Here is a 13,947-nt window from a genome sequence, read left to right on the forward strand (position 1 = left end):
AATCCCCTTCCTTAAGCTGGAAGGTGGAAGGAAAGGATGGAAGGGGGCAGGGAAAGGGGGAGGGGGCAATTGGGGTGCCTCAGCCCCCCTGGTCCCCCAGCCCCGCGCTGCTTCGGCCCGGGGCCCTGGCCGCCTCTCTCATCCCTCCAGAGCTCCTTCCTCCTTCCTCCTCTCTTCCCCCACCCCTCCCTCCTCCTTCCCTCCTCCTCCTCCTCCTCTTTACTCCCTCCTTCTCCCAGAGGAACCCCGCCCCCTGCCCCCTCCTTTCCCCACCACCTCCACTTTCCAGGGCGAACACGCGCAGGGCACGACGGAAATCGTAGTCCTGCGGACGCCAGTGATACCGTGGGAACAATGGGACGCTGGGGCCAGCGGGGACTACAAACAAGATGGCGGAGGGCGTGCCAAGCCGGGAGCCGAGGATGCCGGGAGTTATAGTCCGGTTGCCCCGAGGCTCCCCGTTGCAGAGGATAGAGAAGGAGCGGGAACGATGACTACAAACAAGATGGCCTTCTCCCCCGACCCGACCTCCTTCCCAGGCACTCACACGCCCTCCGGTCCACAACCCTCCGCGTGTGTGGTACCTGACGGGAGTCGCAGTCCATCTGCTGCCTTCCCGCTGCCATTTCTACTCGTCAGGAACAATGGAAAGGTGAAAAGGAATGAGGACTACAAACAAGATGGCGGAAGAGGGGCGTACACCTGACTAGCAGTCGGTCTTATGAGGTGCGATGGGAGTAGTAGTTTTTTAGTCCTCTAGTGTGCCTTAAGAATGGCGGAACCGCGAGAATAAGGAGACTACCATAAAGATGGCAGGCTACCTGGCCTCTCCCCGTCGCCTCATTCTGCCACCTTGGGCTCCACGCCTGCCTGTAATATCGAAATCCCCCCTCCCTGTGGCGCAGAGCCTGACGGGAGTTGCAGTCTTCCCAGCTCCGCTCCATTATCTTTGGTCGAGACAATGGAAGGGGAAAGGGGCGGGGACAATCGAGAAAGATGCGGGCCGGAGGGAAGGGGAGATGGCGACCTGGGTTTTGTAGTCCGCGCACTAAGGCTGCTCCCTGTGGAAACGGGAAAAATTGACTACAGTAATGATGGCTGCCTATCACTCGCTCTCTGCGGCAGTGCCTGCTGGGGGACGTAGTCCCTTCCTTAGCTCTCCAGAGAAAGGACGTGGGCTGTTGAAATGTGCATCACGGCGGACACGCCAAATTGCGAGCCTACGGAAAGCGAGAGTCTCCGTCTGCCTTTCCCCACCACCTCTTTCTGAACGACCTGCCGGGAAATGTAGTCCCACGCCTTGTCTTGCTAGTGGAGGGGGAGAATTTATGTCACCAGTGGGGATCAATGTAGGTGAGGGAGAAACACGTCGGGCGATCTAAGTAATATATAATGTCCGTCCTCGCGTATGCCAGGGACTTCATAGTTGATGGTAAGGCTTGTAAAGGAAAGCAACAGTAATCAGTATTGTCGCGACAAGGGAGGCGTGGTTCTCGCCGAAAGTACCATCATGCTGTTGTCTCTTGGAGAGCTTGGATGCCTCACACCCGATGCTTGTTCCCCCAAACCTCCTGGTATAGGTATCTTCCAAGTCTTGAGGACTCCAGGGAAAAGGCTCTGGAGTCATACAAAATCCCCGCCCTTCCTTGGGAAATCACCAAACCTCGGTTTTCTTATCTGAAAAATGGGGATAAGGAGACCTATCTCCAAGTAGAGTTAGGTATACTAGGACAATGTTCACGAAAGTGCCCAGCTCAGGGCCTGACACGGGGCACGTGTTGGTAGTTCCTTTTTCGAGGTCCCTTCCTGCCCAGCTTTTCTGGGATCCCAGGAATCCATCATGCCGAAAGGGGTCAGTTCCTGTGAGAAGAAAACTGTGGCACGCAGTCTCCCCCTATCTTGAGCCGTACTCCCTCCTCTCCCCGCCAGCTTCATCTTGGTTCTCCAGCGTCCACTACCGAACACTGCTCCCAGGGGGCGCCCATTCTCCATTTGACTGAGGTCCTGCAGCCGGCCAGATTGCTCAGCCTGAAACTAGGTTCTGCATCCCGCCCAGCCAGCCTTGGAGGCATCCCTCTAAACATCTCAGCCGCCAGAGCAAATAGGGTTGCTTCCCACCTTTGTGCCTTCCTACCTACCCTCTTGATCTCCCTTCTCTGCCGGAAAACTACTCACTTCTGACCCCAAGGCCAAACCCTACCCCCGCCCGCCCTCTTCTCCGTTTGAGAAAAGAGGGTTAGAGGGCTCTGCAGAAGACCTGGTGTGTGTGGTTTTTCTGTCCGGGAAGTTAACAGTGGCCAGAGTAGTATGAAGTCTTAAGTTTGCAGGGACTCCCTCAGGCTGAACTGAAGCTCCTTCCAGTTACCACTTTGTCAGGAAATCCTTGGCTTCCAGACGGCTGTTTCCTCTATGTCCTCACTGCTTTAGCGTTGGCTTACATGATTGTTCAGGGCTTTCTCACGGGTTTTTCCCACTGCCTGCTATTTCCTTCCCCTTCTTTCCCACTTTTCTACCCAATTAACTATTCATTCTTCAGGTTTCTGTTTAAATGCCACTGTCCCAATGAAGTCTTCCTGCAATTCCCACATGAAGTTCATTTATTGACTCTTTCCCTACATTGTAAGCTTTATGAGGTGTCCACCTCACATGTTATTAAGTGCTTTCAGCATCTTACTTGATTCTCAGAAGAATCCAATGAGGTAGAATCCCCTTTTATAGATGAGGAAACTAGGGCCCAGATAGATGAGTTGTAGAACCAGGATTCAAACCCAGACTCCAGAGCCCATCCTGAGGACTACTGCAACATCTGCAAACTGATCAAATCCAGCCAAACATGTGTGCTTAGTTTGGCATAGCAACAAGTATCTCCTGCAAAAATGGATTTCCATTTTCACTTGAAATCCTGAAATCTAGTAACACTGAGTCTCTGTTCCTTGAACAAGAAACAACTGGTCCTGAGCAAAAGGCTGTCGCTTTGGATAAGACATGTACTCACCAGTGCAACACAGTCCCCTCCCAGCTTGCTTCAGTTCAAATGTAAGCATTCTTGGCCCCATTCCATTAACTGAGACAACCAGAATGAGCCTATTGAGGGTCAAGACCATTTCTTACACTATATGTATAACACCCCAGTGCCAGGCTCTGTGCCTGTGCCCCCAGCTGGGTGGGTGGGGGTGGGGGATGGCAGAGTGAGATTGCATATATAAGATATAGGAGGACTTTTACTTTTCACTTTACACCCTACTCTGCAGTTTGACATTTTTACCATGAGCAGATATTGTTAACATTTACAGGAGTTGAAAAGACTACAATTCGACCATGTTGACATTAAAATGTAAAGATGACAGACCTCAAGGGGTGCCTGGGTGGCTCAGTCGGTTAAGCGTCACTCAGGTCATGGTCTCGCGGTCCAGGGGTTCGAGCCCTGCATCAGGCTCTGTACTGACAGCTCAGAGTCTGGAGCCTGCTTCTGAGTCTGTGTCTCCCTCTCTCTCTGCCTCTCCCCCACTCATACTCTATCTCTCTCACTCTCAAAAATGAATAAATGTTTTAAAAGAATTTAAAAAAAAGATGACAGACCTCAAAAATCAGTAAACTCAAGGAATACGGCACTCATGAGCCCCTTTTCATTTGTACAAAAATGATGGCTGTTTTCTGTCAACCTTATTTATGCATTTTGTATAAGACACTTTGCAAGGATGACTTAAGACCACTCAGTGGTGGTGTTTTTCATTCCGAGGTCCTAAGCTATAGGACTACAGACCGCTTTTAGAAACAGGTCGGACCACTCAGTCTCTAGTGAGGAACTGCTAAAAAGGAATGAAGGGCACCCGTCTGCCTTCAGAACTATCTGCAACCTTGGAATGAGCGCACTGAATTCAGGAGCTGGAGCAGCCCATTTATCCCGAAGTTCCTTTTTAGCAGCGGCTGGTCTTCCTTCTGGATCTCTTCTGGATCTCTGTAGACATTCATAGCTTCTGTATCGGCCAGGATAGGCTAGGTTATGTTGTAGTAACAAATAACACCCAAGTTTGGTGGCTTATAACAAAAATGGTCTGTTTCTTGCTCATTCTGCATGTCTAGTGGGGTCTGCTCGTTCTAGTCACTCAGGAAACAAGCTCCATCTTGATATGTGTATGTGACTCCATGTGACACTTCTGCTCACGTTGTATTGACCAGTCCATAACTTTACCTAACTTCAAAGGGGGCAGAGAAGAGATCTCTTCACATGCCTAAGAGAAGAACTGGCATACTTGTGAGCAACCTTAATGACAAATACAGCTTCTTAAGGGTCCTAGGGAAAGTTAGTGTCACCATATAGGGGATTTTCTGGGCAAGCACCCAGCACAAGACACCTGCTGAGTAAACTCTTATTTCTTATGGTTTGGCATCGTCCATATTAAGTAGGAAGGAGTCTGATATATACTGAACTATAGTAGACAAGTGAACAGAAAATGCCTCTGTGAGAGGATGATAGTCAGCCCTGGGATCAATCATCACAAAAAGCAAGGCTCCCCCAAGGCTGCCTGGATCTGATTAGTGAAGATCCCAGAAGTGAAATGCTCGGCAATGGGTGTGGCTTCACGTGGCCACAGAAACCTTCAGTAGAGCTCTTGCTAGTGTTCCCAGAGAATCTGATGTCCATAGTAAGCTGAGTTTCTACTGGTAGCATGGACTACCACGTAGCATGGACTACCAGTAGAAATTTCTCCCTGAACCTCTTCAAATTTATCATGTAGATATATGACATTTCTTTTTGCAGATGTCCACTTCCGTTCAGGAGCCGGGATCTATGTACTAAGTGGGTTCCTGCAGCAATCATATACATATACATATACACATACATATACATATACATATACATATACATATACATATACATATACATATACATGTGTATATATGTGTGTGTGTATATATATACACAATTATATATATATATATATATATTTATATATATATATATATACACAATGAGATACTTTTCAACCTTAAAAAGGAATAAAATTCTGACACACTAAAACATGGATGAACCTTGAAAACAGGATGCTAAGTGAAACAATCCAGAAAAAAAGAACAAATACAGTATCATTCCACTGATATGAGGTACCTGGAGTGATCAAATTCATAGAGACAAAGTGGAATGGTGGTTACCCAGGGCCTGGGGGAAATGGAATGGAAAGTTAGTGTTTACTGGGTACAGAGTTTCAGTCAGAATATTAAAAAGTTCTGGAGATAGATGGTGGTGATAGTCCACAAGAATGTGGATATAATTAATGCCACTGAACTATACACTTAAAAATGAATAAATTGTGGAGGACTTGGGTGTCTCAGTCGGTTAAGTGGCTGACTTTTGGTTTTAGCTTAGGTCATGATCTCATGGTTCACGAGTTCAAGCCCCACATTGGACTCTGCACTGACAGTGTGGAGCCTGCTTGGGATTTTCTCCCTCTCTCTCTCTCCGTCTCTCTCTGCCCCTCCTATGTCTCTCTCTCAAAATAAATAAAGTTTTTAAAATGATAAATTGTATTATATATATACACATATAATAAATACATATACAAGTACATATATGTATTTATGTATATATGTATTATACATATATGTATAATAAATATATATAAGAAATAAATATATACGTATATATGTATTTGACCACAATAAACAACAACAAACCACTATACTATAATGGGGGGGGGGGAAGAAGAACACAATTGTGACAAGTCTTCTAGCTTAGAATGGATATAGAAGTTAGGGGTTTAAATTATGCAATGAACTCAGAATATTACTTGGAACCTTTTCAGACATATTTCAGTTTCTTCCACTCTCTTGTAAAAGTAGAACAAACAGATAAAATTGTGGTTTAAAACAAAGAACTAGTATGAGATGATTTTTGAGCAACATTGTTTTTTAGTTTTAAGTTTTTTAATTCCAGTCAGTTAATATACAGTGTTATATAAGTTTCCGATATACAATATAGTGATTCAACACTTCCATACATCACCCAATGCTCATCAGGACAGGTGCCCTCCTTAATCTCCATCACCTATTTCACCCATTCCCTCCTGCACCTCCCCTCTGGTAACCAACAGTTTGTTCTCTATAGTTAAGAGTCTGTTTCTTGGTTTGCCTCTCTCTCTCTCTCTCTCTCTCTCTCTCTCTCTCTCTCTCCTATTTTTTCCCCTTTGTCTTGTTTCTCAAATTCCACATATTAGTGAAATAATATAGTATTTGTCTTTCTCTGACTTATTTCCTTTAGCATTATACTCTCCAGCTCTATCCATGTCACTGCAAATAGTTGAGAAATATTGAGTGAAAAAAGCAAGGAGCAGAATAACGTGTGTGGTTTGCTACTGTTTGTTTTACAAAGGCAAAATCCAAACATACAAATTTGATTACAGATACATAAAATGTCCTTGAAAATATTCAGAAGAAACAAGTAGCCTTGGTTGCCTCCAGGGAGGGGAACTGGGTGGCTGGGGAGCACAGGTAGGAGAAAACCTTTGCACTGAACAGATGCCTTTTCGGCCCTTTTGCGTGTTGAACCAAATGAGTTATCTGTCCCCAAATGACTACATTACCTTTGTAAAGAACCACAATTGTATTTTTTTTTAATTTTTTTTTCAACATTTATTTATTTTTGGGACAGAGAGAGACAGAGCATGAACGGGGGAGGGGAGAGAGAGAGGGAGACACAGAATCGGAAACAGGCTCCAGGCTCTGAGCCATCAGCCCAGAGCCTGACGCGGAGCTCGAACTCACGGACCGCGAGATCGTGATCTGGCTGAAGTCGGACGCTTAACCGACTGCGCCACCCAGGCGCCCCTGAAATGTTACTCTTGTTGTTGTATTTTCCACCAATTAAAATACACTCAGTATGCAACAGCTTTAGACTTTGTATGTTTTTTCAACTTGCGGTGTACCATTTTTAGCTTCAATTCAGTTTGATTTTTAACTCTCTATTGTGGAAAATTTCAAACACATGTAAGAGTAGGAGCAGTATAATAACCCCCCCATATCCGTGTAACCATTATCCACATATAACTAATCCAGTTTCAACTATAACCCCACTCCTCCCCTCCTCCAACCCCTGTTGTATTATGTTAAAGCAAATCCCAGACATCATAACATTTCATTTATGATATTCTTCAGGGTATGTCTCTAAGACCTAAGGAATTTTTTTTTAGCATGACTACAGACATTTGTCACTTCTAAATAAATAATGGTAATTCCTTAATATCATCTAATACATAGTCCATGTTCAGATTTCCTGGATTATCTCATAAATGTGTCTGTACAGTGGGCTTAGTGAAATCAGAACCCAAACCAACTTCATACATTTGGTTGTCGAAATACAGAGCTTCTGACATGGCTGCAAATGATCCTTGCCTTCTGGCCTTCCCCTCCCCTTAACAAAGGCTGGACCTAGTGACTTGCCTGTACAATGAATAGAATCAGCAAAAGTGATGGGACCATACTTTCAAGATAAGGCTACAAAAGACTGTGATTTCCATCTTGGCACTCTTCTCTGCTTCTCTGATAAAACAAGATGTCTTGTTGTGAACTGCCGCAAGGAGAGGTCCACATGGCAAGAGCTGAGAACAACCTCCCGCTACAAGCGGGGGAAGGACTGAAGCCTTCAGACCAACAACCCTTGAGGAACTGAATCCTGCCAACACCGCATAAGTGGACTTGGAAGCAGATACCTGTGCCCCTCGAGATGACTGCACCCTGACAGTGTTTGCAGGCTGCTGAGAGTCTCAGCCTCTGGCCCACAGAAATGGAAATGGAAATAATGAATGTTATTTTAAACTACAAGTTTCCGGGGAAACTTGTTACACGGCAAAAGATAACTAATCCTGTTGTTATGTCTCCTCTTTAATCTACAACGGTTCACCTACCTCTTGTGGTTTTTTCCTTGCCAGGCCTGGTCCTGTTTGGAAGACAGAGTTGTATGTAATATTCAGTATCCCTCAAAGTGGGACCCAGAATCCCCCAGGAGATGGGGTGGCAATAGCTCCCATACTAAAAATGCAGATGCCTGGGCTCCTTGGAACCTACTGAATCTCTGAGTGGGGACCAAAAATATGTACTTCTAAGAGCATCCCAGGGGATTCATTTGTCTACTGAAGTCTGGAATCAGAGTTGGTTTAGAGGCTTGGTTTTAACACTATCTGTGGAGCATTGTGTGCCCTCACCTCTCTGAGTTTCCTCATCTGCAGGATATGATCCTTACAGTATTTACTCTGTAAAATGCTGTACCTAGATGTTTCCTTTCCTACTCTCTTGATTCATGGATTTGCCCTATTTCACGAGAAAGGGATTAGGTTGTAGGTAGAATGGGGGAAATGGGCCTTGGGATCTTTTCACACACTCAATGTTACTGATAAGCACATACACACTCAAATCCTTGCACAGGAGAACCAACTTGGTTTTTCAGTTTGCCATACAAAAGTCCCTTCTGCATGCTAAGGCAACTTGAACTATTTGCAGGAAAGGGGCACCTGGGTGGCTCAGTCAGTTGAGTGTTCGACTCTTGATTTTGGCTCAGGTCATGATCTCAGGGTCATGGGATTGAGCCCCACATCAGGCTCCATACTGAGCCTGGAGCCTGCTTAGGATTCTCTCTCTCTCTCTCTCTCTCTCTCTCAAATTAAAAATTGAAAAAAAAAAACTATTTATGGGAAAACCAGCTCAATTGCATACGAAATGTTGAAGATTTAAGAAATTAACAGTCTTACAGTCTGATAGTGTGGAGCCTGCTTAGAATTCTTTCTCCCTCTCTGTGTGTCCCTACTCCACTTGTGCTCTCTTTCTCTCTCAAAATAAATAAATAAACCTAAAAAATACTTTTAAAAAGAAAGCTTTCTCTTAGCCCAAGGTTTTCTTTTATTTTTCCCTTCCAGTTTTAATATGTAATTGACATAGAACACTGTACAAGTTTAAAGTGTATAGCGTAATGACTTGACATATATATGTCATATATCTACATATTTTTAAATGATTACCACAATAAGTTTAGTTAACATCCATCACCTCATGCAGTAACACAAAAATGTTCCCCCGGCACCGTGATGAGAACTTGTAGAATTTACTTTCTTAGCAACTTTCAGATCTATCACACAGCACTGGGAACTATAGTCATCATGTTGTACATTACATCTTCAGTACTTATTTATTTTATAACTGGAAGTTTATACCTTTTGACCATCTTCACGTAATTCTCCACCCTCAACCCCCACCTCACAACACAAATCTGATCTCTTTTTCTATGAGTTTGGTTTTTTGAGATTTCACAAATAAATTAGATCATACAGTGTTTATCTTTCTTGGTCTGACTTATTTCACTTAGCATAATGCCCTTAAAGTCCATCCTGAAATATCAGGATTTCCTTCCTGTTTATGGCTAAATAGTATTCCGTTGTACACACACACCACACTTTCTTTTTTTAAGTTTATATATTTATTTGGGGGGGGGGGGCAGAGAGAGAGAATCCCAAGCAGGCTCCGCACAGTCAGACTATCAGCACAGAACCCGACATAGGGGAACCATGAGATCAGGACCTGAGCTGAAATCAAGAGTTGGAGGCTCAACCAACTGAGCCACCCAGCTCCCCTCAAACCATATTTTCTTTCTCCATTCATCTGTTGTGGATACTTAGGTTGTTGCCTTGTCTTGGCTCTTGTAAATATAATGCTCAAACTGAAGACTTAAAAATATTCTTCTATATTTTTGCTTCATAATTTCAGAGATCTCTTTCACATGTAAGTCTTTATCATTTATTTATTCTTAATGGTGTTAGAAGGGGAAATGCTGTAGGGTCCCCAGAAACAGCCTGAGATGGGGATTCTTGACCAAGTGACATAGACAACGTTCTCAGAAGAAAAATTAGGTCATCAGGATTAGGGCAGTGAGGAAAACTGAGCAAGAATGTGGTCTTGGCTGTTGACTAGCTTTGGTTTGATGCTAGAAAAAGCTCTGGAGCCCACATTGTACTAATAGGTTAGTGCCACCTGGAGGTAAGGCCTTTCACACATCTGTGCCAGTCTGCCATTGGCTAAGGAGGAGGAGTGCTGGGCAGTTCTCCAGAGATGGGGGCAGCTGGGCGATGGGTGTACTATTGATAAAGGGATCTGGTGGGGCAGCAGCAGCACGCACGACACTTCACCTTTGCACTGCTCAGATCTACTTGCTTTTCCCCTGAAGTTCACTCCATCCAGGTACAGCTTCTCTAGCATTCTGATTGGTCACAATTTCTGGGTAAACTTAGAAGAGGAGAATTAGTTCCTCCCCTGATAGTCATCATCTCCTTCCTCTGCCACGCACTTATTCTAGCTCTCCCCTTCCCTTCTACCCTGGGCTTCACTAGTCTTTCAGCTAGTCTCAATAGCTTGCTGGTAAGTTGACCTTGGCCATCATCCCAGAAGGGTTGAGTCCCTAGTTATCATGCCCTGTCAGGCCATGGCTATTGTACTTGCCCATTTACAAATAAAAGTCAGGACAGGTATCTGGAGATGTCCCAATGGATTGATTGCCTGCGTGCTAAACATGTTCCTCCTGCCCCTATTCCATAGCAGCTGTCCTACCTTCTGGTGATGACCTTTGGCAAGTCCTTTCTTTGCCTCTTGGTCTGTTGGCACAAGGAGACAGAAGTGACCAGGTGGCAGGTGTCACTCAAAATTCACCGGGACTCTTGCCATGTCCCCTTGCAGAAATGTCCCTCCGCACTCTGGGAATTGGGATCTCTAGACCCATAGGACCTAAAGTTAGGGGGCTGGAAGCACAAATTCCCCAAGGAGGTTACTGGGACTAATGGTAAACAGGACCACTCCTGCTTCTAATCCTAGGTTTCCAGACTCATATACCTATGTTCTTGGGCACAGCACCATAAAACAGTCATTGGTTTAAGGCATATGTTGCATTCTAAAAGATAATAATACTGTATGGTCTCCACGCCAGCATCTCAGCTGCACCTTCCAGAGACCGTTCCGTTACCTTAACAGGCCAGCAGCTTCTTGATGGTACGGCAAATGGCAGTGTGTCCACCACAGCACTTCCTTTGCTGTAAATGGGTCCCTGGATCAGGGGGAGAAGGAAGCAGCTGTGAGTCACTAGTAGCAGGAGTCACATCAGCCACGAGATAGGTGCACTGCTAGTAAAAGGGATGCACCAGCTGCATGCATTATAGGATCTCATCCAAACGTTCACGTATAATTTTCCACCTGTCCTTTTTTTTTTAATATATGAAATTTATTGTCAAATTGGTTTCCATACAACACCCAGTGCTTATCCCAAAAGATGCCCTCTTCAATGCCCATCACCTACCCTCCCCTCCCTCCCACCCCCCCATCAACCCTCAGTTTGTTCTCAGTTTTCAAGAGTCTCTTATGCTTTGGCTCTCTCCCACTCTAACCTCTTTTTTTTTTTCTTTCCCCTCCCCCCTGGGTTTCTGTAAGTTTCTCAGGATCCACATAAGAGTGAAAACATATGGTATCTGTCTTTCTCTGTATGGCTTATTTCACTTAGCATCACACTCTCCAGTTCCATCCACGTTGCTACAAAAAGCCATATTTCATTTTTTCTCATTGCCACGTAGTATTCCATTGTGTATATAAACCACAATTTCTTTATCCATTCATCAGTTGATGGACATTTAGGCTCTTTCCATAATTTGGCTATTGTTGAGAGTGCTGCTATAAACATTGGGGTACAAGTGCCCCTATGCATCAGTACTCCTGTATCCCTTGGGTAAATTCCTAGCAGTGCTACTGCTGGGTCATAGGGTAGGTCTATTTTTAATTTTTTGAGGAACCTCCACACTGTTTTCCAGAGTGACTGTACCAGTTTGCATTCCTCCAGCTATCCTAATGCCTTTTAATAGTTTATTCTTATCCTCCCTCAATTAGTTAATTAGTTTATTTATTTACTTGTTTGTTTGTTTTTAATGTGTTATTTATTTGAGAGAGAGAGAGCGCGTGTGAATGGGGGCCGGGCAAAGAGAGAAAAGGGCAGAGGATCCAAAGAGGGCTCTGTGCTGACAGCAGTGAGCCTGACGCCGAGCTTGAACTCATGCATCGTGAGATCATGACCTGAGCTGAAGTTGGACCCTCAACCGACTGAGCCACCCAGATGCCCCCTCCCTTATTTTTTATCATAGCCTGTATTCCTAGGTATACATGGGTCTATTCCTGGTCTTTCTATTCTGTTCCATTGACCTACTTGTCCAGTTCCACATCTCTGTCACATAGTGTTTAATATAATAGAGTTTGGGGAAGTTTTTCTTATTTGGGAGAGTCTGCTCATTTGACCAGACCCTGTTTATGTGTCACTTTGGGAAATTCAGTTCACACAGAGAGGATTCAATATGCAACTGCTGAACAGAGGACAGCCCTTTTGGCTCTCCACTTTCTCCCAGTTTTTAAATCAATACCCTAATCCTAATCCCCAGTCAGACTCTGCTAAAACACCGCATGTTACACGTCTTCCTCTGGCCCTCCTCCTCAAGCATAGGGCTGTCCAGGAAGCAAAGGCAAAGTTTGGCTGGATTGCAGATGTTGTCAACGACTGGGTTGGGACTGGGTTAGGACATACAGTTAGGTCACTGATGGATCTGTGTCTCTCACTTGGCCATCATGGTGTCCCACCAGCATGGGGATGGTTGGTGGTGCAGATATGGTGCAGACAGCAAAGGAGATACATCTGGGGATGGCAGGGAGTAGCCCAGACACTGGAGCCAGTCCTTGACCTGAGTTCAGGGTCAGACCTTGACCTGAGTTCAAGGTCTCTACAGTTCATTCTCTGTCTGATCCTGGCAAGTCACTGAACCTCTCTAAACCTCATTAGTAACCATAAAACCTATTTCCCAGTGTTGTTACAAGATTAAATGAGATAATGTCTAGGTACAGAGTGACTGGTAAAAAAAAAAAAAAAAGGGATTCTTTTCTTTCTCACCTTCTCGTGTCATTCCTTCCTGGATCTCATCTGCAAAATGGGGATGCCAGCCCTTGTCAGATAACCCTGAAGGGACCCCAGGGCAACAGGGGCTGTGGGAAGGGCTCATGAACTGGAAAGTGTCAAACCCCAGAGATTATAGGTGATGATAACAATAAAGAGCCCTGGCTCTGGAGCCTGGGTTCAAATCCTAGCACTGCTCCCTGCTAGCCATGTGACCCTGGGGTGATCACTTAACCTGGCAGTGCCTCAATCTCCTCATTTGTGAAAGAGGAAGACAGTTTTATAAAGGAAGCATGAGGTAGTGTATACAAGGGCTTCAAACAACACCAGACCCCTAGGAAGCACTGGAGAAATGTTGGAGGCGATGAGGCTGAGCTGCTGGGCTGAGCTGCTCCAGGAGGACAGGTGCCCAGCCTCAATGGCTACCAGCTGGGGCTCTGGAACAGTGCAGCAGAGGACCATGGGGTTTGAATGGAATGGGCTGTGCTCTTCACCCTGATGATCCCTGTGCTGGGGACCTCTCTTCCAAGAGCCCTCAACACCCCTCCATCCTGCCACTCCATTAGGATGAGGCACTGACGTGGGGGCTCTGAGAGATCAGGTGCTCCTCTCAGTAGACCAGCCTCCTTGGAACTGGAACCATTATGTTTGTCTTCCTTCACCTGACACTCACTGAAGTGTCTCCTTTGTACATGGCCTGGTGCTGGGGCTGCAGAGATGACAAGTCCCTGCCTCCTGTTACATTGGGGAGAGACACTGGGAGACTGAGAATCACAACATATGGTGATCAGTAAATGGACAGGGGAAACTTGGGGACTGTGGAAACCCAGAGGGAGCAGAGGAGACAGGGAAAGCTTCCCAGAGGAGGTAAAACCCAAGTCAAAGTTTAAAATATGAGATTGTATTGGTGAAGAGGGAGCAGGAGAGCTCTCTATATAGGGAGAATTACATGAGGAAGGCCTGGTGTTAAGCAGGCCTATAAGTAGGTTGCA

At 45.2% G+C, this 13,947-nt stretch overlaps 1 pseudogene; it reads right to left on the reverse strand.

Annotated features, from left to right (window-relative positions):
• Positions 1-243: 243 nt before the first annotated feature.
• LOC147573004 (uncharacterized) lies at positions 244-4,829 on the reverse strand (annotated as a pseudogene).
• Between the last annotated feature and the right edge of the window lie 9,118 nt (positions 4,830-13,947).

This window comes from Puma concolor, chromosome E3, assembly GCF_028749965.1.
Source record: "Puma concolor isolate L17-30 chromosome E3, mPumCon1.1.hap2, whole genome shotgun sequence".
In the NCBI taxonomy this organism is placed as follows: Eukaryota; Metazoa; Chordata; class Mammalia; order Carnivora; family Felidae; genus Puma; species Puma concolor.